The following is a 23,779-nucleotide window of genomic DNA, read 5'->3' as shown; positions in this document are numbered from 1 at the left end:
ATGTGGTCACCTCCGGGGCAGGCGGGAATCGAACTCATGCGGAAGTGGCTTTATCTTCTCAGTGCTGTGCTTTAACCCGCTGCACCACCAGGGAGGGACAGCTTCCAAAATTTTTATGAAGACAGTACAAGCAGGAAAGAACTGGATTGTGGTGAACACTGGTATGTTGCTTTAATCCCCAGCAATAAAAAACTTGTTCCCCTGTAGCTGGGAGTGTTGATAGTAATCAGTCTTCAGCTCTTAGCCTTTTCATGGATTACCTCAATCAAGCCTCCTTGATAAACGTGATAGCTCTTCTCTAGGCAACCTGCATTAAACACTAGGAAGAATGCAAGTCTACAAGAATTGCAAGACTTCTCCTTAATGAACAACCTACATGTTAAACTCCATCTCAGAGTTTGGTTTGGGGGTTATTCCAGCTGTACACATGCAGTCAAAGTAGAGATATGTACAATTACCCCAATTGATGAAAATATTTAATTCATTTAGTGAGTAAAAGCATAGGTTAGACATAAAACAAATTTCTTGAATCTTTTATTGGCTATATAAGGGAATAATAAATGTGTTGACAAATAGAATCTAAAAGATTGCACTTGAAGATAAATATAGTCTTAAAGTGAATATAGGTTTTAGGTGTCTTTTTTCTTTTCCTGCTCAGTTTAAAATATGTTCAGAGTGGGGGCCCTCCCTGGTGGTGCAGCGGGTTAAAGCACTGCACTAAGAAGCTTAAGCCACTTCAGCATGAGATCAATCCCTATCTGCCCCGGAGGAGATCCACATGGCGTGGCAGACCCCTCCTGACCCGCCCGCTGCTCCTCTCAAAAGTGTACTTCCTTGATCTGCCTGTTCTGCACCCCACTCTGTCCCTGGTGAATCCTCTCACTCTCCGCATCTCTGGCCTGTACCCCCATTTCTGTATGAATAAATAAATAAATCTTTAAAAAAATATATGTTCAGAGTGGTTTTAACATCAATTGAAATGGTTATTGTTTTAAGAGTTTTTTTTTTTTTTTTTTTCCTGAAGGTTTTTGTACTCAACTCCTCTTGCCCAAAATGGGCAGGTCTTAAGGAGTTTTTATGTCACTACAAAATCAATTATCATTTTTCAAATAATGATTAAATAGTGATTTTGTACCACTTAACATTATTTTGTTGTAAAACACTCTTTAAATCCCAAGCACTATTTGAGATATGGGCAGAAGTCAGCAGGTTAAAGATACAGACTCTGCCTTTGCTTCAGAGTTTAAGAAGCAATGCCCAAGGCTTTTATTGATTTCTAGAATATACATTTTTAGATAAATTCTGTTATCATTACTGAGTCATTGTACCCCTTTTTCATTTTTAGGTTACTTTTTTATTGAAAAGCAACATGTATAGAAATGTCTGCTCATTAAATTGTGTGACCACTTTTCACAAAATAGCAGTTTTAAAGAACATGACACAGATAAGTAGAATACAAGTGTCCCAGAGGCCTCCCTCATGCACTTTTCCAGTCATCCTCTCCAAAAAAAAAAATCAGTATCTTTACATCATAAGGTTGTTTTCCTATTTGGAATATCATTTTACAAAAAAAGAACCTTATAAGGGCCCTCCCTGGTGGAGCATCAGGTTAGGGCACAGTACTGCAAGCTAACCCCAGCCGCTTTAATGCAAGCTCTATCCCTGCCCCGGAAGTGACCTACATGGCTCAGCAGACTTCTGTCTCACTGGCTGCTCCCCTCAGCAGTGTATCTCATCGATCTGCCTTCTCTGCTCCCCATTCTGTCTCTGGTGAATCCTCTCACTGCCATTGCAACCCCGTTCTGTATTCATAAATATATCTTTTAAAAAAGTACATGTTTTTTCTCATCTGACTCCTTTAATGCAATATTACTTATATTGAGCTGCTTGTATTATTGAATTCAGCAAAGCTTTGATAACAAACAGGCATAGAGGTTATATGACTTGCCAATGTTTCCACAGCAAGGAAACCACAGAATTAAGGCTTGAACCCAAATGTAAAGATCCAGAAACTGAGTACATTATATTTATGATAATTCTACATTGATGTATGTTCTGCATCATGCATGATATGTTCTAAGTTAAGATTTCAAGAGTTCAAGTCATTGTTCTATAGGACTCACATATGGTAGAGCAAGATGTGAGTGAAAACAGTATGGCGGCAACCTCTGAATATTTGTTGTTTGACCACCTCCTCTTGAGCCATGGTGCTTCCCTACCTTGTCATATATAAGAAAGTGTAAGTTTTATTGCATTACTGAGTAATACAGAAGTGTAGATACATAACAAGATGGAAGACACTATGGAAGGATGAATAGTAAGAAGGAAGGAGGGGAGAAAGGGAAAGGAGGGAAGGGAACAACTTTTTATATTGTACTCACTATGACTTAGGTCAAGGATAATTGATGGATTTCAAAATTCTATCTAGTGCACTAAGGTAAAGCTTTTGAAGTCTCAATAAATTGAAAGGGGAAGAATTGCTGCTATAATTTAGGAGTCCCAAGAATCACATTAACACATATTCCATATAGTGCCATATTCTTGTTAACGATGACATACTAGAGACTTTCACAAAGGTACTCCAAGAAAATTGCATAGGGATCCTGAAAAGATTTAATTATTCCCATCTTTCAGATGAGGAAATTAAATGAAGTCATTGAAACCTTAGTCTCTACTTACAACCTAATGATTGAATGAGAAAACAGTGATAAACCAACTGGAAAACTTCTAATTACACTTTCAAAGGGAACAAATACCTGAATGACTGCCTTCGAGGTTTCAGGGGTTTACACTAGCTAGTGATTATCTGGCTGTCTCTCTCAAGTGGCTGTCTCTCTTTCTGACCCCAACTCATATTCTTGGTCCCAGGCAAATAAGATCAAGTTCAGGTAAGATACTTTTTCAGCCTCCAGAAAAGCATGTAAATAATATAAATGGAAGTATTTGCTGCTTCTTTTCCTCACAAAGGAAAAGAAATGTCTAGGGAGTAAACCTTGTCAACTGGTTACAGCTATTGGCAAAACATTATTGGTGTGAAATTTTAGGATAGTCGAGTTGTATTTTCCAAGTCATCTAAATACCATATTCACACACTTTATAATTTATAAATATTTTCTCCCAGTATTTCAGATGACTTTGGAAACCTATATAAAATAACTACCATTTTTGCTCAACAGATGGCCAACTACCTCAGAGTAATCATCTTCTCCTTGCTAGTAGCTCAAATATTAAGATGCCTTTTGCAAAAATATAAAGCAAACCTTTGTTCCCTACTACTATTCCTTAATGTTCAGTAATCCTGAGCACCAGAAGTATAACAGAGCAATTAACTTCTGACAGTGGTATAATTTAGGCTTGTTAAAACAAGGATTATTAATATTCCCTTGGGTTATCACCCTGACCTAACTTACCCAACCATGAAGTATAATAAGACACAGACCTGTAATTTTGTGGCTCACATAAAATGCCCAAGGAAAAAGACAGAAAATAAAGAGAGAATGAAACAGTAAAAGATAGTGTAAGAATCAAATAAAGTAAAATGCATTAATCATATTTTAAAGAGCTGGTACTTTGCATTTTATTTTAAAACCAATAATAGACAATACAATAATGATTATGATGACAGTTTTTACATAATGGATAGGTCAATCAATTTCCAGAAGCTTCAACTCAAGTCTATCCTGACATTTTCCTTTTTTTTTTTTACCCCCCATGATACTCCAAAAATTAGTTGTGTCATTGCAATTTAGCACCCTTATCTGTCTTGATGGCAGTATAATAGCTGAAGAACTGTTTTTCTGATTTTTTTTTAAGATTTATTTATTTATGCTTACAAAACTGGGGTAGAGGCCAGATGTGTGGTGGGTGAGAGGCTTCACCAGAGACAGAGTGGGGAGCAGAACAGGCAGATTGACAAAGTACACTGCTGAGGGAGCAGCAGGTGGGTCAGGAGAGGTCTGCCACGCCATGTGGGTCACCTCCCTGGCTGGGAATGGAACTTGTGCTGCAGTGGCTTCAGATAGCTACATAATGCAGTGCTTTAATCTGTTGCACCACCAGGGAGAGCCCCTGACATGCATTTTTTTAAGAAGATAAATCTGAGGAATCAAGCAGAAAAATAGAGATGTATTGTGAAGAACACCAGCTTCTGCTTTAGAGAAATGAGTTCAAAATTATGTTTGTCCACTAATGAGTTTTGAGTCTTTAACAAGTCTCAGCCTCCCTACATCTGTTTCCTCATCTGTTAAGTACAGATACAAATGCCTCCAACATAGAGCTGGGATCTTTACCTGATAGCATGACATATACTAAGTACCTGATAAATCAGACAATTATATAAGCCAAACTAAGTATCCTGCACTTAGCAGGAACTGAAAATACGGTGGGTGCCATCTTTCTTAAATGTCAGTTACTACAGTTTACCAGAGTTGGATGGATCAGCGGGTTTGGGGAGGCAGTGAGTAAAGCTTCTTCAAAAAGTCAGATCACACACACACACATACAGAATACTAAGGAGAGATTAGGTTGGAATCAGTTCTTCTAGATCTGAATTGCTATAAGCTAATTATTTAACTCATGGTTTTACCCCATTTAATTTTTTTCTGTTTTCTTCCACTGCAGGATCAGACTGTTAATACACTTAATGAGGCAAAGAAGCATAGCAGTATATCTGAGCAATTAAAGCCCCTTCATTCAGACAGTAATAAAACCTGCAATTGTCTCCTTTCTGCCTGGAAGAGCAACCTTATAGTTTAATGAACAAGTAAGATTTTGATCCAGTTCTAGCTCTTCTCTTCAAAAGTCTCTGTACTTTCTTGTCCTCACCTAACTCTGTGAAAGGTTTTTTTTTTTTTAAATAGGAAGGATCATGAATCAATATTACCAAGATATTCAGGGTTGTGCATTCTCTAACCATAAAAGTTATTGGCAGCAACAGACTTCTCTAATTTTCTAGTTTTCATAAAGATATGTTTGCCAGCTCCCTTTTCCAAACTATGAAATAAATAGGATATATCCAAGGGAAGCCATGTTTTTTTATTATACTTTAAATGCTGCATACTGATTTCATTCCTGGTGGTAAGTCATTATCAGACTCTTGGACTGAGCAAGTCCTCCCTCCTACTAAGCATACTCAGCTTGGTGTATAATGGAAGATTGGAGAACATTAATTGGCCTCTTTTTATTATTGCTACAGGACAGAGAGAGGGGCACCCCCGAGGCCCCAAGCTTTCTGTTCTGAATAGGTTTCTGCCATCGACTGTACAAAGACAAAACATGTAAGACCCTTTACTAGAAAGGAACTTTAATATAATTAGTCTCTAATACAGAAAACACAAAGAACACAGTTTCTATATCAAATCACATCCTCCCCCCCCCCCAGGTAAATATCTAGCCAAATAGGGTTGAATCAAAGCAAGGCCCCAAAGCCCACCACAAGTGTAAAGTACCTTCCAGTGGGGATCCATAGAAAAGGGTCAGAAGTAAACAGACAGTCCAGGAGGAAAAGAGTAAAATCAAAATCAAGATAAAAGCTGCCATTGTTAAACCCCCCACCGGTCTCTTACCCACATGTTTTAACCAGACCAGGACCAACAAGCAAGCACAGTTTTTTTTGTTTTGTTTTTTTAAAGATTTTTATTTATTTATTCATACAGAACTGGGGTACAGACCAGAGATGCGGAGGGTGAGAGGATTCCCCAGAGACAGAGTGGGGAGCAGAACAGGCAGATCGACGAAGTACACTGCTGAGGGGAGCAGCGGGCAGGCCAGGAGAGGTCTGCCTCACCATGTGGACTCCTCCAGGGCAGGCAGGGATCCAACTCATGCGGAAGTGGCTTTAGCTTCTTAGTGCTGTGCTTTAACTCGCTGCACCACCAGGGAGGGCCGCACAGTTTTTTTTATATTTCAGCCCCATGTGTCTCTTTTAGATCCCCTTCTGGCTCTCCATTCTCTTCAGTCTCCTCTCCAGGTTCTTTGCATCCCTGCTCAGCTCCACACTCCCTTGGGTAGCGCAGGGAACCAGGAACCTCCCCTGAAGACCACCCTGTTACATCATACTTTACCATTTACCACTTTCTTGCACCAGAAAAGTAACTTTTGAACTAATATGTAGAGTTCCACATTCTCTGACTTAAAGAGGATCTGGAAAATTGCAAAGAAATCTCAAAATATCATAAAATGGTTATAAGTTTAGAGATAAGGTTAATGAAGCTGGAATCCTGCTTCCTTCCAATTAAACAGGCTGAAAAAGTGGTTTTGCAGTTTTTGAGTAAGGACTGATTCAGAAAATGATGACATGTTCCTTGTGTTCTCTGAACACATAATACAAGGAGACAGACTTAAATGGCAAACTAAAAGAGTTGATAAAGGTTGTTAAATAGCATCCTGGTTCTAGCAGGATGGTGTCTAAAGTGAAGTTCTTGTAAGGGTTTTGTCTGCCTCTGGGATTTGAGTAGCTGTATTTAGTAGATCACCTCCTCAGGTCACTTTTCAATCCTGTGAAAACACTATCAATGCAGTGGGGGAAAAATGAGAAGAAAATATGGGGGTGGGGAGTGAGGGAGGAAGAGAAATAGGAGGAGGAGCAAAAAGAGGAGAAAGATAAACCAAACCAAGATTTCTCTGTATTAAAAAATACAGGGGTGGCCCTCCCTGGTGGCTCAGTGGGTGAAAGTGCTGCACTAAGAAGCTGAAGTCACTTCTGCATGAGTTCGATTCCCGCCTGCCTCAGAGGAGCTCCACATGGCGTGGCAGACCTCTCCTGACCCGCCCGCTGCTCCCCTTAGCAGTGTACTTCATAGATCTGCCTGTTCTGCTCCCGGCTCTGTCTCTGGTGAATCCTCTCACCCTCCACATCTCTGGCCTGTATCCCAGTTCTATATGAATAAATAAAATATTAAAAAAAAATAGAAAAAAAAATACAGAGGCCTCCCTGGTGGCTCAAGGGGGTCTGAGCCCTATGAAGCTGGGGTCTCAACCTTATGAAGTTATCCACAGACACTGCAGGACTCCTGGCCAGGGAGGGACACACATGGTAGAGCAGACAGCTCCTCTCTTGTTTGCTGCTCCCCTCAGCAGTATATTTCTGTGGACCCACCTGTTCTGCTACTCACTCTGTCTCTGGTGAATCCTCTCACCCCCTGAACCTCTGGCCTACACCCCAGTTCTTGTATGCATAAATAATTACATCTTTAAAAAAGCCTGTTTCTCCCTGTGGCAGTATGAATGAGATAGCAAGCTCCATGTCGGCAGTGAACTCTCTCTTATCCACTTGCTGAAACTACACTGCTTCAATGGGGAAGCCATCTTAGAACACTCTCTTAGCCCATTATAGAAAAAGCTTCAGGTCTCAGCAAAGCAGACAGCCCAACTCACCATGATGTTAAGTACCAGACATGAGCAAGAAAATAAAACTCCTCATCACTCTTCAGGTTGAAAAGAGCTCGTGGCACAGAAAACTACATGAACATTAAAAACACACACACCAAAAACCTGTTTACACACTCATCTCTTAATATCAATTCTGGACAGAAGATACACCTCTAGAAAGCAGAAGTGCCTGAAATTACCAATCAAAAAGTAGCATCAAACCCTCTCTCCCCTCCTAAAGATAAACAAACAATTCAATACCAGCTTTGTAATGACCACATATTTTCAACCACAGCAGGTTGCTGCCTAGTCCCTGCAGGAAAATGACAAATGAATGCTGTTTAATATTTTGCTTGAACAGTTTTTTCTTTCAGAAAACTATTTGCAATACGATAATGAGAAGAGCATAGCTGCAGAGAGTAGCATTTTGTAAGGATGACTACCTTTCTAGGGCATATCATCTGATACATACTTTGTTTATCCAGAGTGAATTCAGTGGTTAAAATGATTAATTGAACCCATTTTGTGTTACTCATACTAGCTCTTGCAAAGGAGGTGATTGCGATTGCTATTTTTTTTCTTAGTGACTCACACAAAGACGCCAGCAGTACACTGGCAAAAACAAAATGACATTTCTAAATTTAGCAGTTCATAAATCTTATAAGATGCCAGCCACCACAGCCCCCCACCTCAGACTCCTCCCCAAGTATTTGCTCATATGTGTAAAAGACCTAAATGTGTTTGGAGACTAGACAGAGATATCCTCAGGGCAGAGCTCTCTGTTCTGCTCTCTGCACCTACCATCACCTTTGTGTGCTCTGGTAGGAGTAATGTGTATATTTCCCAAATGAGAGCTTTTATTATCCCATTAAGATGCTAAATATGTCTTCTAAAAACATACACAGAAAATGTGCGTGTTTCCAAAAGAGTCCACTTCAATGCACTATTTTCAAGGGGCACTGTGGAAGGGAACAAATTTCGTCCTGTCCTTCTATGTTATCTATTCCGTGACATGAAATATGCAGTAAATTCATAGCCTCAGGAAATGAAATTTTTTGCTCCTATAATTTTCTGTGGTGTACATAAGGCATTTACCAAATCACCATGCCTTCCCGGTGTCCTTTTGCCTATTGTTCTGAGATTTTAGTTACTACTGCCCTCCAAAAATGTCACCAACACATGGCTCACACAGATAATGTGCAAAACAAGGGAATTCAAGGCAAACAGTTGATGCATTGAACATCTGCATGACTAAAAAGAGAGTTTGCTAGGCAGAGTGATGCACAGGCATTTTTAAAGGACTAGCTCATTTTAATCCCTCTTACAACCTCTTCACCCGGGAGATCCTCCCATCATTGAATGAAAGAATCCATAGTATTGCTTTCCAACTACTTGAATGTGAATTTCTACAAATTTATAACCTTTTGCCTCTCTTTCATGTTTCTTTATATTTCCTGATAAACATTGCTTTTTCAGGTCTATAAGCACAAAAACGTTGTCACTTAAGAGTAAATGCAAAAAGGGCCCTCCCTGGTGGAGCTAAAGCCACTTCCGCATGAGTTCGATTCCCGCCTGCCCTGGAGGTGACCACATGGCGCAGCAGACCTCTCCTGACCCTGATCTCCTACACTGCTCCCCTCAGCAGTGTACTTCGTCAATCTGCCTGTTCTGCTCCTTACCCTATCTCTGGTGAAGCCTCTCGCTGCCCCGGAACCTCTGGCCTGTACCCCAGTTATTTATGCACAAATAAATAAAACTTAAAAAAAAAAGAGTAAATGCAAAAAAATAGTAAATGCGATATTTATTAAAAGCCCAAAATTAACAAGAAGATGCTTTACAAAAGACTAAATTCTCAGTGGCGAGTTGATATGCAAATTACAAGACAAATTACAAGAAATGCAGAGCTTTATTTAGAATAGGTCATGCACATTTTGAGACTATATGGAAGGGCAAGTGTTTCTAAATAAATTTTCTTTCCTCTGATTTACTTTCTCCCTCTGTGTATTATTGTGCTTCATTTTAATATAAATTCTTTTTAGCTTATGGAGCCCTGAATCTTCCTCCCCCCAAAACTCTATGGTTAAATGATTAAGAATGCAAGGCTCCTCCCTGGTGGCACAGTGGGTTAAAGCACAGCACGAAGAAGCTAAAGTCACTTCAAGCATGAGTTCAACCCCACCTGCCCCCGAGGTGACCCTCATGGCGTGGCAGACCTCTCCTGACCCGCCCGCTGCTCCCCTCAGCAGTGTACTTCCTCGATCTGCCTGTTCTGCTCCCCACTCTGTCTCCAGTGAATCCTCTCGCTCCCCCTGAGCCTCTGGCCTATACCCCAGTTCTGTATGCATAACTAAATAATTTTTGTTATTAAAAAATAAAAAATAAATTGAGAATGCAACCTGCTGGGTAATTTTCTCAGTAACTATTTGTTTTACAGGTACATAGTTAATTTAGAGAAGGTTTTCTTAACAAATGAGTAAATAATCCCCCCTAGAGTAGAAATAGTATTGGAGAAGAAAATGGAGACCTCTATGTGATCCAATTTTGGTTGATGGATATGATTTGTGTAATCTAAACTTCTCTTTTGATATGTCCTACATCTCCTTTGGTAGAATTTATCCCAAGGCAAGGGATTGATTCTCAGTTATTCACTTTTTGTTTTGCTTGATATAGCTACTATTTATGGTACACCAAATAGAATGTTCTGTATTTTGGAGCCACTGGAGGGTGCAAACAATTCTTGCCTTAGAGTATCTTCAGTATTAAATTTTAAAGAACCAGGTGTGACATATTATGTCTGATAACTGACTCAGTTCATAAGCTCTATGACAAGCATTTAAATGCCACTGAATTCCTTGAATGCCTCTGCCTCTTCATAAAGTATGTAGAAAACTAGATGAATAATGAAAATAAAGCTAACTGGATAAAGTGTCCTCACTGGTTTAAGAAAAATAATCATTTTCCAATCTGGTTAAAGCTAATAATTACTCCTTGATTGGGAAGCAATGAGGTCAGATTCTATTTTGCAAAATATCTGAGGATTGCCAAGCTCCTTTGGAAGATTCACTGAGGATAAATCGAGCTTTCAATTATGTTTAAAGATGGGATCTAGAGAAGGCCAAGTTCAAAGTACATCTTCAAATTGTTTTGCTCCTATTTGCTATTGAATTTATATTAACAAATAAACTAAAATTAGCACCACTTCACTTTACCCCATTTTCTTGTTCTAAAAATATGGAAAAGGCATTACCTTGAATTTTTGTTGCTCTTACATCCTAACATAGCCAACTGTCCTACCTGTTACAGTCAGATTGTTTAAAATGTAAGAATGATGGATCAGCTTCCTTGATAACAATTGCTTCACCTGCCCTGATCTCGAAGCAATTTACCAAATAATGGAATGGATGACAGGAAGGCAGTGACTAATTTTTTCTTCTTTTCACTTCTGTTTATAGTCTATGATAGATCCTACTGTGAAACAATAATTTGGCTTTTCATTTAATCGCAATAATAATCCTTCCTACTTTTCCTTCATTTTATCTCCCTGAGAGAGAAAAATCACTGGCTGGAAGCTGGCAATATCTAGGATTGTAAGCAGATTTGGTGGCAGGAACAGTACAGTGACAATACCTATGGGAGAGGATCTGACATTGCCAAAATACCAACAATAATGTCAGCCAACATTGTCTTCAGTAAATAAACAACAACAACAGCAAAAATCCATTGATCCCTTTGTTAATGAAGAATTTAAAAGTGAGGCTAAGTTTCTATTGAAGAGATCTCTGTTGAGACAGCAATTCATCAGCTCAGTGTATGTGTGTTGGGGGCCTGGATGGAAGCAGTGACTGAGGTCTCAGGTGTTGATGGAAAACCAATGTCACAGGAAACAATGATATGACAAACTGTCCTACATTGATTATGCTGGGGTATTTTCACAGCTAATGTTAGTAACTTCAGGGCAACAGAAGAACTATGCTGTCAGTCCAAATCCACCCTTGTCCCCAGATATCACACTTGGCTCTAGAATTCTAGGAAAAGCAGATGCTCTCCCTGCCCCTGATACAAAGTCACTATTGACTGGCAGAAGTGCAATTTATTTAGGCTACACCAATCCCTTTGGATTCAGAGCTTTCATAATAATCAAGAAATAGACAGGCATGGTTTGTCAGGACCAAACTCCTCAACAAATGGGAAGGCACTGTGCCTTCTACCTAAACAGATGTTGCAAAGCAAATGTGTGAAGCTAGTGTAATATTATTTTTCCCTTTTAACTACCCATGGTGGAGTTAAAAGGAGGCTGTGTCACAAAATTCTATAACAGCAGCACAAAAAACACAAATAAAAAGAAACAAAAAATAAACCAAACCCAGACTAAGATATTGCCCTATTATAGTCAAAATGTGCATCAGAGAATTTTCTTCCTCTTAAATAATTTATAGCTATTTCTGCTTTAAAATGTGAAATCTGAGATAATTAAAAAAAAAAAGCAGGAGGAGCTACTCAAATGCCAATCTCTCATTAATTTTTGTTAATGTGGGACCAACCAATATCTCATTAAATAAACCATAAAGAAACAAAAAAGATGAAACCGTATGAGAATGAAAAATAAGGTTAATCAACTGCACACCAATATCTGAGCACTTGGAGAAGCATTTAGTTCATAACATAGCCCTGCTTTAATTACCTCATGAAAGAGAGACTACCTGTTATGGTTATGCATAAATATTTAGCTAAGACTGAAAAGCTGAATTCAAAGGGTAAAGATTCCATAGTCAAAGAAATTCTCTGAATATCGACTATGCCTTAAGAAAACTTACTTAAACATTTAAGCGTAAATCTAACTGCAAAATAGTTAAATTCAAAGAAATACAGAGTAAAATAGCATAACACAATGGTCATAAAGTCATTAGTAATGCAGACTTATCTTCTTCAAATTAAATATGAAATAGAGAAAAATTTGGATGAGAACTGAGAAGATGAAATCATCTTTTCATTCATAAAGAGCTGACTATAGTTATCAATCATATCTAAAAGTGGAAGTACCTTTTGGGACCAAGTTGGTCAGTCTAAAGGCATGGAATAAGAAAAGCCTTAGTCAACTGTCTGCCTTGATCAGTAATATAATACCCATGGAAAAGACAACTTTGTTGTCAAGGTGACCTGAAGATTTAACCCTTTGGGAAAAATAAACACATATTGTATAAGTAGACATAGTAGGCCTCAAAAGTCTGATTTCTTCATCACTTAAAATATTACCAATAACTTCTCGTTTTTGGTAGGTAGAAAACTTCTGCTGATGGGTGTATAATTTGATTATTGAAAAATCAGTAATTTAAGTATGATTACTGAGAAAAATACCGCAGAATTAATATTTATACCCGTATGAGGGCCAACATCCCTGAGTCATATCAAGTTGGGAACCTTAATAAAAATTCCTTTTTGATACTGCAAAAGTGAAAGGCAAGCAAATAGCATTGAGTATATACAACATTCAGGGTCAAACAATATGTCTCCAGAGCCTCCTACCATTTTCCAGATGACTCCACTCTGAATTTTTCTGTACCATACAGCCTTTTAATTTGTAAGTTCTCTAATAACCTTTCTAAAAAATTGTGGCTGGAATGAGTAAGGATATATTACATTAAAGAATTTAATGAAAATTCTTGGCATATAGTAAGTCTCAGGAAATGTTCTCTTCATTTATATTTTTATCTTTTGCATATTCTGCTATAGTATTCATTTCAAGCTTGTGAGCCATATGTATAAATAATCTAAATTAATAGACATTTTAAATTTCGAAAGACTGAAAAATAAGTCTTTTTTCAATTAAAAAAATCAATATATTCAGTGTCACAGACTTAATGCTATTAGTTGAACATTCAACAAAATACAGAGCTCCTTTGACCTAAAGGGCTCACTCTTGTCCCAGAGCTCTGGAACAAATCAATTCAACCCTATTCTAAAGAGAGTGAAAGCAGGATTGAAAACCTTCCCAGCCAGGGGAAGAGAGAGATTCCCAGAGAAGGTGATATTTTAAAGAAAGGCAAGAATGTTGTCTTCTCTCTCTCTCTCTCTTTACAATTTTTTTATTTATGCATTCAGAACTGGAGTTACAAGCCAGAGGTGCAGGGGTGGGTGGTGAGAGATTCACCAGAGACAGAGTGGGGAGCAGAACAGGCAGACTGAGGAAGTACACTGCTGAGGGGAGTGGCAGGAGGGTCAGGAGAGAGCTGCCACACCATGTGGATCAGGGGATCCAACTCGCACTGAAGTGGCTGTGGCCAGCTTGCAGTGCTGTGCTTTAACCTGCTGCGCCACTAGAGAGGCCGAAGTGATACTTTAAATTTGTGTATTAACAAGGAGTTTGGAGAGAAAAAGAGAGTATTTTGGAGCAGGATAAAGAGAATAAGGAAGTAAAAAAAAAAAGAGAGAGATAATATGAGCAATGAAATCAAAGTAGAAAAAGGGTACAGGAAACTAAGGGAATTTTAAATTAATCAGTATGACTAGAGAGTTAGGGATTTATCCTGAAAAAAGAGCAAATGATTCTGTTTTGGGAAAACTGGTGGCTGCACCTGAAGGGGGAACTCTATATTGCCAAAAAATACATGAGGATATTTAGAATATTTCTTAAAAAAGGATTTTGAAGCAACACAGTAACAGGGCTGGTTTTCTTTAAAACCAACCAACCAAACTCTGGCTGCATTCTGGCCACTTCAAATAGGCAAGAAATGCTCAAGACAAGGATCAAGCTTGTAATTTGTCTTACAATTTATGTAGGAGATGATGAACTGAAGACATGCCATTGAGTATAGAAGAATATGGCCTGATTTGGTAAATGTTTGGTTTGTATAATCCCTTGTTAGTTTTTTTTATTATTATTTTTATTATTTTTGATATTGGAGACAGCATAACTTCTAGGATTTTTGTTTAGCAGTTGACTGAATGATTTTCTCCTTCACTAATAGCAGCAACATGGAGAGGGAGAGGAGTAGAAGTGGGGCATAAGTAATGAGTAAGCATGTGGTAAGCTGTATTTGAGCATCATATATAGAATCAATAAGCATTTGGATTAATGAGGATAAAATGTCTGAGCTAAAGATAAAGATATTTTTAGTTATCAGCATAGAGTAGCACAGGTTTGGATGAATTCACTTACAGAAGATATGTGTAGTAATATGAGAAAACTATTCACAAAATCCTGGATATTCAATAAGATGGTTAATGAAAAAAACTATTCCATTTCTGAGTCAGTGAACCCATATAAAATAGTCAGACTCCTTTATCTCCTCTATGAGCCCTTCCAAAGTTGTATCCTTCCAAATGCCATTGCTAAGAGAGTATAAAAGTTCAAAATGACATGAAGAACTCAGCTCTGTTCCCAAGACTGTCCACCTGTGACTATACAAGTGTTTCTTTGCACAAACCTGTTCTATTCAGAGGCAGCTCGTTCTGCGCCCTTGTGCCCATGAAAGCTTCCTTTCCGTTTTTATAATATAATAAGCTTGCTCATATATATACATATATGTATATATACATATATACAGATGTATATATACAGATGAGTAATAGACATATATACAGATGAGTAATAGACATTTGGAGAGATACATACATACATATATATATATACACACATATATACATATATATATATATATAAGTATATATAAGTTTATATATATATGTGTAAACTCACTATTGCTGAATCTTGCAGAAGGGGACTTTGAACCAAGGAATGTGAGCTTCTACTGAAGCTAAAAAAGGAGGAAAATGGGGTCTTTTCTGGAACCTCCAAAAAGAAACAAAGTCTAGATCACATACTGACATTAGCCCGTATCAGGCAATCCTATGTTAGAACACTTAAAGTTGCAGTGGTTTTATTATACCAGAAATAGAAAACTAAAACATAATGTAGTGACAATGTCACATGGTAAGGAATACACTTACATTGTACAAGTTCAACCTACTTGTAAACACTTATTCCTTGCATTTATCTAACTGGCAAATGCATATACACGTTCAAAATGTGAGTCAGGCACCCATTCCTCGGTAAAGTATTTCTACTCAGAACCCTTGCAGATAATATAATTATTTCTTTTTCTATACTACTTTTGTGATTTGAATATGTCTCACATTGTATACATATTTGGCATTCAACTGCTCTGTCTCCACATTGACAAAAATCCCATGGGTGAAACTCCATTTTAAAATTGGTTTCTAAAAGTCTAGTAGGCAGAGAATTGTCTATTATTTAATCTGTGCCCAGTAAATGTTCTTGAATTGAACTGCATATGAATTGGGCAAACAGAAACAAGTCTTTTCATCTCCCCAAATGTCCATTACTCACCTGTCAAAAGCCAAACTGATATTTATGACTGCTCATGAGATCAAATGAGATAATGTAAGTTAAAGTAGAAGTGCTATACAGAGTTCATTATTTTAAATATGTTAGTACTCAAAATTGTAATATTAGTACCCAAAATTAGAATCAGGTATTTATGTCAATAAACTTCCAACAATAAGATTTTGAAATTTATTTGCTCAGAGGAATACTTACTAACCTGTTTGGCAGCACCAAAAAATAAAACATTTTCTAATAGTGGGACTTTGAAAAGTACAAGATAGAACAATGTTGAGGATGAATAATATTTTCAGCAGTAGTTTTATCCATGTGTGGAAATCTGGACTGACGGGAAAAAGATAACTGTGAAGGGCTTTGTTATACAAAGTTGATTTTCCTGAAGACAACTTGAGGAATAAAATATCCTCAATGGTATGGAAAGAACCTGTAATAAGAGGAAGTGATCTAGTACAGATAATTGCAATGATCAGCAAAGAACAGGGAATACTTTGCTAACTATTAATTTAGACACTGTTGTCAATGTTGATTCACATAACTTATGTTCCATCCATTGTTCAAAAAATAAGCTGTTCTCTTTTTAAAGGCTTCTTTTCTCCCTTCTCACATCAATGAATGCCACAATACAGAATTTTTAGGTGTATATTGTTGAGGAAAAAAAAAACTTTTAATGATTGTCCATTTTACTTTTTAAGTAAAGATTGTCACATCATTCTTTTCAAGCGCTGTAGTCACCCAATTTCTTAGTGAAGCTTCATTTTTGTCTTACTTTTTATCACATAGACAAAGACACTTAGTTCAGAGTAACTAATCTTCCATTTTCTTCTACCCTATATTCTTCATAAGGCATATTTCTATTGCTAGTAATGTTTCCATGTTATTGTTATCTTCTGCCTATAAAATAAAATTATGTGCCAATGGAGCAAACTTTTCACTCTATACATAAACGTTAATGACTTTTAGAACTCCATGATTTTCACACAGCTGGCTTCTTGGATGGTTGACTCATAATATCAGATAAACAATGTGATGATGCCAATTCAAGCAGAACACTGAAGTGATAATTATCATTAATCAATAACTACCTATAGAGAAATGATAACTACAGAAAAGGATTTAATCTCTCTCTATCTGAATGTACACTTAATAAGAATGGTAAAATGTAACCATTTGCAATGGCTATTAGTTTTATGACACACACTAAATTTTTAAAATATCACAGAGATGAATATAAAACTTAAAAAAGGAATCACTTTAAATTTCCAAAGAAAATACCATAAAGCACTTACTAATAATTTTTAAGTTCTGTAACATTTTTATTTAAGATTTATTTATTTATTTATACAGAACTGGGGTATAAGTCAGAGGAGTAAAGGCAGTGAGAAGCTTCACCAGGGACAGTGTGGGGAGCAGGACCAGCAGATCGACAAAGTACACTGCTGAGGGAAGCAGCTGGCAGGTCAGGAGAGGTCTGCCGTGCCATGTGGGTCACCTCCAGGGCTGGGTGTCGAATTTACACTCAAGCATCTGTGGCCAGCTTGCAGTGCTGCATCCTAACCCGTTGCACCACCAGGGAGGGCACTTTAAAGATCATAATTTTGATTTTTTGGCTTCTATCTACTCTGAAGTTTTTACTTTACTCTTTTCTTTCAACAGAATTAGTGCTAATCATCTTCGATCTCATCAAAGAAGTTTTAGAATTTGGCTAGCAGATCTTGATTCCTCATAGAACTGCAGAACTGACTTCTTTGTAAGCCAAATGGCAAAAACACATTATCGTATAGTTACTGACTGTGTTAGAAAACAGTATGGACACTCAAAGTTAATCAAAAGGAATCTGACAATATAAATATATGTGTGTATACATGTACATGCATGATATACATATATTATATGTATATTATATGACTATATATTGACACAAGCTATGCAACCTCTGTTGACAGACACGGTACAGATGGAGAGGAAATGCTCTGAAAAATCAGACTTTCCATGCTAACTTATGTTATGATCTCCCTTTTTTGTATAATAGTAATATCAAAATATTCTGAGCAACCTTTTGTTTACAATTGGATTGCGTCAGCCTCAGAAGGCACTACCTGGCCCTGACAAGCAAGTACTGCGCCAGGGTGAGAAATTCCTCTTGAAGTCAAAATTCATTAAACAACTGGCTGATTAATAAAAACAAATGGCTGTTACTGCAAAGTCTCTCTCACTGCTAGACTGAGGAAAACCCAAATCTTATCACTCTATCTCACATAGCCTTCTATTGAGTTTCTAAATAACCACTCAGGCTTTTTACTATCTAGTCTTTAGATAATGGAAATTCACCCAAGTCGCCTATTTAGAGCTAGTCAGGTTTTCTACCATCTAGACTTCAAGAAAACTCACTTAAACTTTCTAACAAGTTTTTCAAAGAACCTTACCTTAATTGATTTACAAGAAATTTCCTCTGCCTGCCCACCACTTTACTTTACCCCCTAGGATGTCTCTATGAGAATGAAAGCCTTTAAGTAATAGATAATGTTTAAGGGACTTTATTTTGGTTAATCTTCACTGTGGTAAATATAGTAATATTAGTCTTAAACTTTGTGAATCTATGTACCTGTTTTAACCTTGATAGATTGATTTTTAAAATGTTATAATCTCAACTAAAGGTCAAAATGACTCCAGACTATTCTTAGAAAAAAGGTGATTGTGATCTCAGCCCATTTTATATGCTAATGTCATCCCTCTGCCTGCTTGAAGTGTATAAAATAAACCTCTGCTAAAGACAGAGCAGGAAGACTTGCACACAACTCCCATTCCCATGTCTTCCTCGCGCCGCTCCCCTTATTTTTCCCCTTTTCTAGGAATCTCTGCTCTCTGACACTGCTCCCATCTTGAGACCCTGCCTGTTCTGCCCCCTAATAATCCGTGATCTGGGACAAAGAGTCTCTGACAATATATTATTCTAATTCCAACTATTATATATATGTATATGTATATGTATATATATATATATATACATTTTTTTTCTTTTCCTTTTCTTTCTCTTTATTTAAAAATGTAACATGGACAGGCTCTCCTTTGTGGCACAATGGGTTAAAGCACAGCACTATGAAGCTCTCTGAAGCCATTACAGCACAAATTTGGTCCCCAACCAGGGAGTTGACCCACATGGCGTGGCAGACCTCTCCTGACTCACTACTTCCCTCAGCAGTTGATCACCTGTTCTGTTCCCCACTCTGTCTCTGGTGAATCCTCTCACCACCACCACCCCCACACCTCAGGTCTATACACCAGTTCTGAAAGCATAAATAAATAAATCTTTTTACAAAATGTAATATGGGGTCATGCAACAAGTTAAAGTGCAGTTATTAAGCTATTAAACTCTCCACAGCCACTGCAGTATGAGTTTGATCCCAGGCCAGGGAGCTGTCCCACATGGCGTGGCAGACCTCCCTGATGGGCCTGCTGCTCCCCTCAGCAGTGTATTTCAGAACATCCGCCTTGTTCTGTTTCCCACTCTGTCTCTGGTGACTCCTCTTACCCCCTGCACCTCTGGCCTGTATTCCAATTCTTGAATGAATAAATAAATAAATCTTAAAAAAAATAATATGACACAAGTCTAAGTTTTCTTGAATTTAGTTATTGGTATAGATAAGGAGAGGACCTAGGGATAAATTACCAGCAATGGAGAGAAAGTGAAGTTATGTAAGAGACCCAACGAAAGGAACAAATGAACCAGTATAACAGGAGAGTAGTACTGTGTGAGAAGCAGAACTGGAAGTTAAAGTGAGTCTTAGAGAACATCCTATAACCAGATGAGTCACTGATAAAGTAAAGTCAGATTGGATGTGCACTTTTTCCAGATCATCTGAGATGGGATAGGGGCCAGGGACTAGAGAGATGTAAAAGCTAAACCACTAAAAAATTGTATTGATCTTTATTTGTCCATGATTCTATGATTAGATAAAGTAGAAAATTAACTGGAGATTTAGGTGGCTGCCAACAATTGCTATGTGAAACCAAATTTATGATGTAGTATAAATTATTAAGGTTAATTGCCAGGCAGAAATGGGTCTTTACATGAGCTCTCTTTTAGTAAAGGGTCCATTTTTCCTGGCTTGCTCTAAGTGAACATCAGATATTCACCTACATTTGTCATCTGGATTTTCCTATTCTAAATTAACAGAATTTGAAAGGAGCCTTTACTTTCAGATTTTGCAGTCAAATTAGAAGCTTCATTGAGAAGCTTCATTGAGGTTGAAAACAGCACTCAGGAAAATGCTATACTTATGGTTACCATTTTATTATAAAGGAAACAAATCAGGGACAGCCAAAGAAGAAAACTGAAAGAATCCTGAGGCTGCTCTTCCCAAATCAGGATATGTCATCTTTCCAGCACATCTAGATATTCACCCATGAGGATAGTCATTTAAGCCTTAGTTTCTTAAGATTTTTTTATTGGAGTTTTGTTATGAAAGCACAGTTGATACAATTCATTGACCACATGATTAAATTCAATCTCTTGCTCTTCTCTTCTACAGAGAGGTTGGGTTGATATTATTTAGTTCAATAGCCCCAATCCTATCATCACATCAAGTTGTGTCCTGACACAACTTGGACAAATAAGTTATCTAAAAGTCTACCATTAGGCATTTTGTAAGTATAAATTCAGTGAATCATTTAGGTGTCCATCATGATTAACAAAGAAACCCCTATCACTCAAAAAAGTCTAAAGGTTTAGAAGTTCTATCCCTGGAAGTTGGGCGGAAAATCAGACAAATGTACATTATTCAATATACATGTGTACAGACAAGCTACACTTCATCCATTTACCCCTATTTATTTCCCTGTCAAGCAGCTAAGTACCGATATGTCATATATATCATTAGAGATACCAAGAAAGTAAGAAATAGCCCCTTAATGTAAGAAACTTAGAGTAAAGGTGAGGGCAGCGGGATGCCAATATAACCAGGAACACTAGGCTATAGGTGGAAAAGACAAGCATCAAAGGTCATGAACATCATAGCAGGTGCTGCTAATAAAAACATTTGCTTGATACCACCCCTGGTGGTCTTATCATACCCATTCATACTCCACTCATTCTTTTGCATAAACCTAGGCACAAAAGCGACCACGGGCAGAATTCCTTTTTCTCAGTAGATTTGTGCTCTTTAATTTAGCTTCTCTTTATAAGACCAGGAAAATTATAACCTTTTGAAACATTTTGATTCACTTGGAAGTTTTTATTAGATATAATTAATAGGAGGGAATTTGCTAGACATTTGGAATGAATCAAACCATTGCCTAATTATCATAGTAAGAAATTCCTTAAAAAAATAGGTTTTAGTGTCCAAATCTCTTAAGAATCTTAAAAATACCATTTTAAATGAAATGTTGTGGTATTTATATATTGAAGCTCTCCATAAGATCTATAAACTGGAAGCTATAAACCTAAATGAATATTTTAAAACCATTAGCACATTGAGTTCCTTGTTAATTGTGCAATTTTATATCTAGTGAAAATTTAGAACAGCTTAAGTTTCACGAGATAAGCCCCTTTGAATTTGAAATTTTGTTTTACTGCATTGCACTTTTAATTTATTGGTTAGTACTATGTTAATATATCCATTTAACATTCAGCATTTTTTCCAAATGTCTTTTATTTTTAACTCCCCAAGAATCTCTAAAATAAATGATCGTGCATACACAATGCACTCCAGTCCCACTTGTCTAACCACAGATGAAAAAAAGCATTAAGCAGGGAAAATAATCATTAAAGGATCTTTTACAGTTGGCTGAGGGGTTGTTATGATTGGGATGGGAGGGACATTAAATTGCACATTACTCAAAGCAAAGTATAATGATATATTTTACAAGTTAAAGAGGCTTTGCATCCTACCCAGATCATTTTCAAGAATATAGAGGAAATGTTGAACAGTTTCAGAGTATCTTTTATCTAAGTGTGTGAGATTTAAGCATAATTTATCTCTAATAGATTTTGAGAGTTGGATATAAATGCCCCCATGAACACAGCACCTCTTAAAATCTGCTGCCACAATGACAACACACTTCGGCTTGATGGAATTATTTGAGTTCTTAGATCAGAAGTTCTTTTCAAACAGAGACAAGTAATAGTCTGGCCAAAGCCCACTGCAGTTCCAATCTATAGTGACAATCACATCTATAACCTTATTCAGTGGGGTTCAATTGATATTAGGTTAGGTGATTGAATAAGGGTAACCTCCTCTTTGGATAGAGTACGGCAAGTTCCCTAGTGCCACAACAGGAATATGGATACAAAAAGTGGTCTTGGCATCTAATCCTTACAAATGTAATTCAAACTTCACAGTGCTTTCTTTTCTGGTTTTCTCAAATGTAATTGCCTATGATCTTTTTTTGCTGCTGTCACCCAAATATTCCACTCATTTATTCAGAAAACCAAAGTTCACAGAGATAAATTTGTTTGAGGTCATAGTTTTAGTAATGAGTGAAGTTGAAAATAAACCCACTTTTTCTGACACCAAAGTCATTGTTATTTCTTTTACACTAACTTTCCACCCTAACAGATACACAAAATTGGCCTTTATTTAAGGTTAATCTAACTTAACAGTCACTAGACAAGCGAAATCATCTTCCAGTGTCTCTGAAGGTTGGTTTTATTCTGACTCTGTCGTGGTTGAAAGGTTTTATTACAGCTTTCCTGTGAGTTTACCCCAGTCTGAAACGACTCAAGCAATCAGCCTTATGTTCAATTAATGAGTGAAGTTTACAGGAGTCCCCATTACACACAAATCACTGTTCTAGCCTCAGAGATATATATTTATAAACAGAATCATCTGTCTTATGCATAAGTCTTATGCAAGGATAAGAATTAGGGTGACATAGAAATTGAAATAATTTAACAGCTTTTTGTAGAACACCAACCATTTACAATCAGACCTAAGAATTGCGTAATTTTAACTTCTAAAAAAGAATAGCTAACATCTCTTCTAGATGGTTAGGTAGGGAGGTAGTGTTTCAGTAATATTTTGTATGTCCTGTTCCTAGATTCACACTCGTATATCACTTAACTGTACTACCAAGTAATTCAGTATCAATCAGAGGGTAAAATGGAGTTTATGTCATAATCACACATTTCTTTTTCTTATTTTTTCTCAGATTATTACTCAAGCTGGATCAATGGATAAGAAAAGAAGGTCAATTATGGTAGTTTGTTTTTTCATGACAGATGTGGAATAGGACAGAAACTAGAACAGTAGATCATATATCTTCACTCTTAACTCACTAGCTATGACTTTGTTTGAGTCACAACTGTGGACTGTGTTAAGTTTCTATCCTTAGTGATTGTAGGACCCATAAAAATCAGAGAATACAGAGAGAGTAACATATCAATAAGTATGCCAGAGCAGAGGAAAACATTTTCATGTTTTTTTCTCCTTATACAAGAGAAAAAGACTAACTTTAAACTGCCTAAGTACCATTTTTCTGTACCAAAATAATAAACGCATGGAACCAGCAAGTTGCACAAGGTAACTAAAGATGCAGAAAGGATAGAAAAGGCCCTATAACCAAACTTCATAAGCCAGAATAATCAAATAATACAATGGCTACCTATTACTAAAACCATACATTAACCTTACCCTTTACTTTGTACTTTCTACAAAATCGTTTATATATACTTTCTCGCTTAATCTGAATTTCCATTGCACTTAAATAGCACTGTGATGTCAAGGGTATCTATAGCCTCATTTCAAAAACCTGTTAATAGGCTTGGTTATACAGCAAAGGGTAATTTTGATGGCAGATTGGAATTAAGGGAAACAACTAGGTAACCCAGATGAATCTGATGCAATTACAAGAATCGCTAAAAGTGGGAAAAGAAGGCAAAAAAGAAAGTCAGGAGAAATGACTACCACAAAAGGCACAGAGAGATGCAAAGTTGATAGCTATAAAGATGAAAAAATGGGGGCTGACAACCAAGGGATGTGGGCCAAAGAGCTGGCCCTCCCTGACTTGGAGCAAGCTGCAGCCACTACAGAATGAATTTGATCCCTGACCAGG

The 23,779-nt window shown here is 37.2% G+C and overlaps 1 long non-coding RNA gene across 1 annotated transcript in view; it reads left to right on the top strand.

Moving 5' to 3' along the window:
* Positions 1 to 23,779, top strand: part of LOC105853307 — a 196,626-nt gene that overhangs the window by 153,245 nt on the left and 19,602 nt on the right. The window lies entirely within an intron of this gene.

The sequence above is a fragment of the Condylura cristata genome, unplaced genomic scaffold, assembly GCF_000260355.1.
Source record: "Condylura cristata isolate star-nosed mole 26May11 unplaced genomic scaffold, ConCri1.0 scaffold00006, whole genome shotgun sequence".
Taxonomy (NCBI): domain Eukaryota; kingdom Metazoa; phylum Chordata; class Mammalia; order Eulipotyphla; family Talpidae; genus Condylura; species Condylura cristata.
This window is presented reverse-complemented; position numbering and strand designations above follow the sequence as displayed.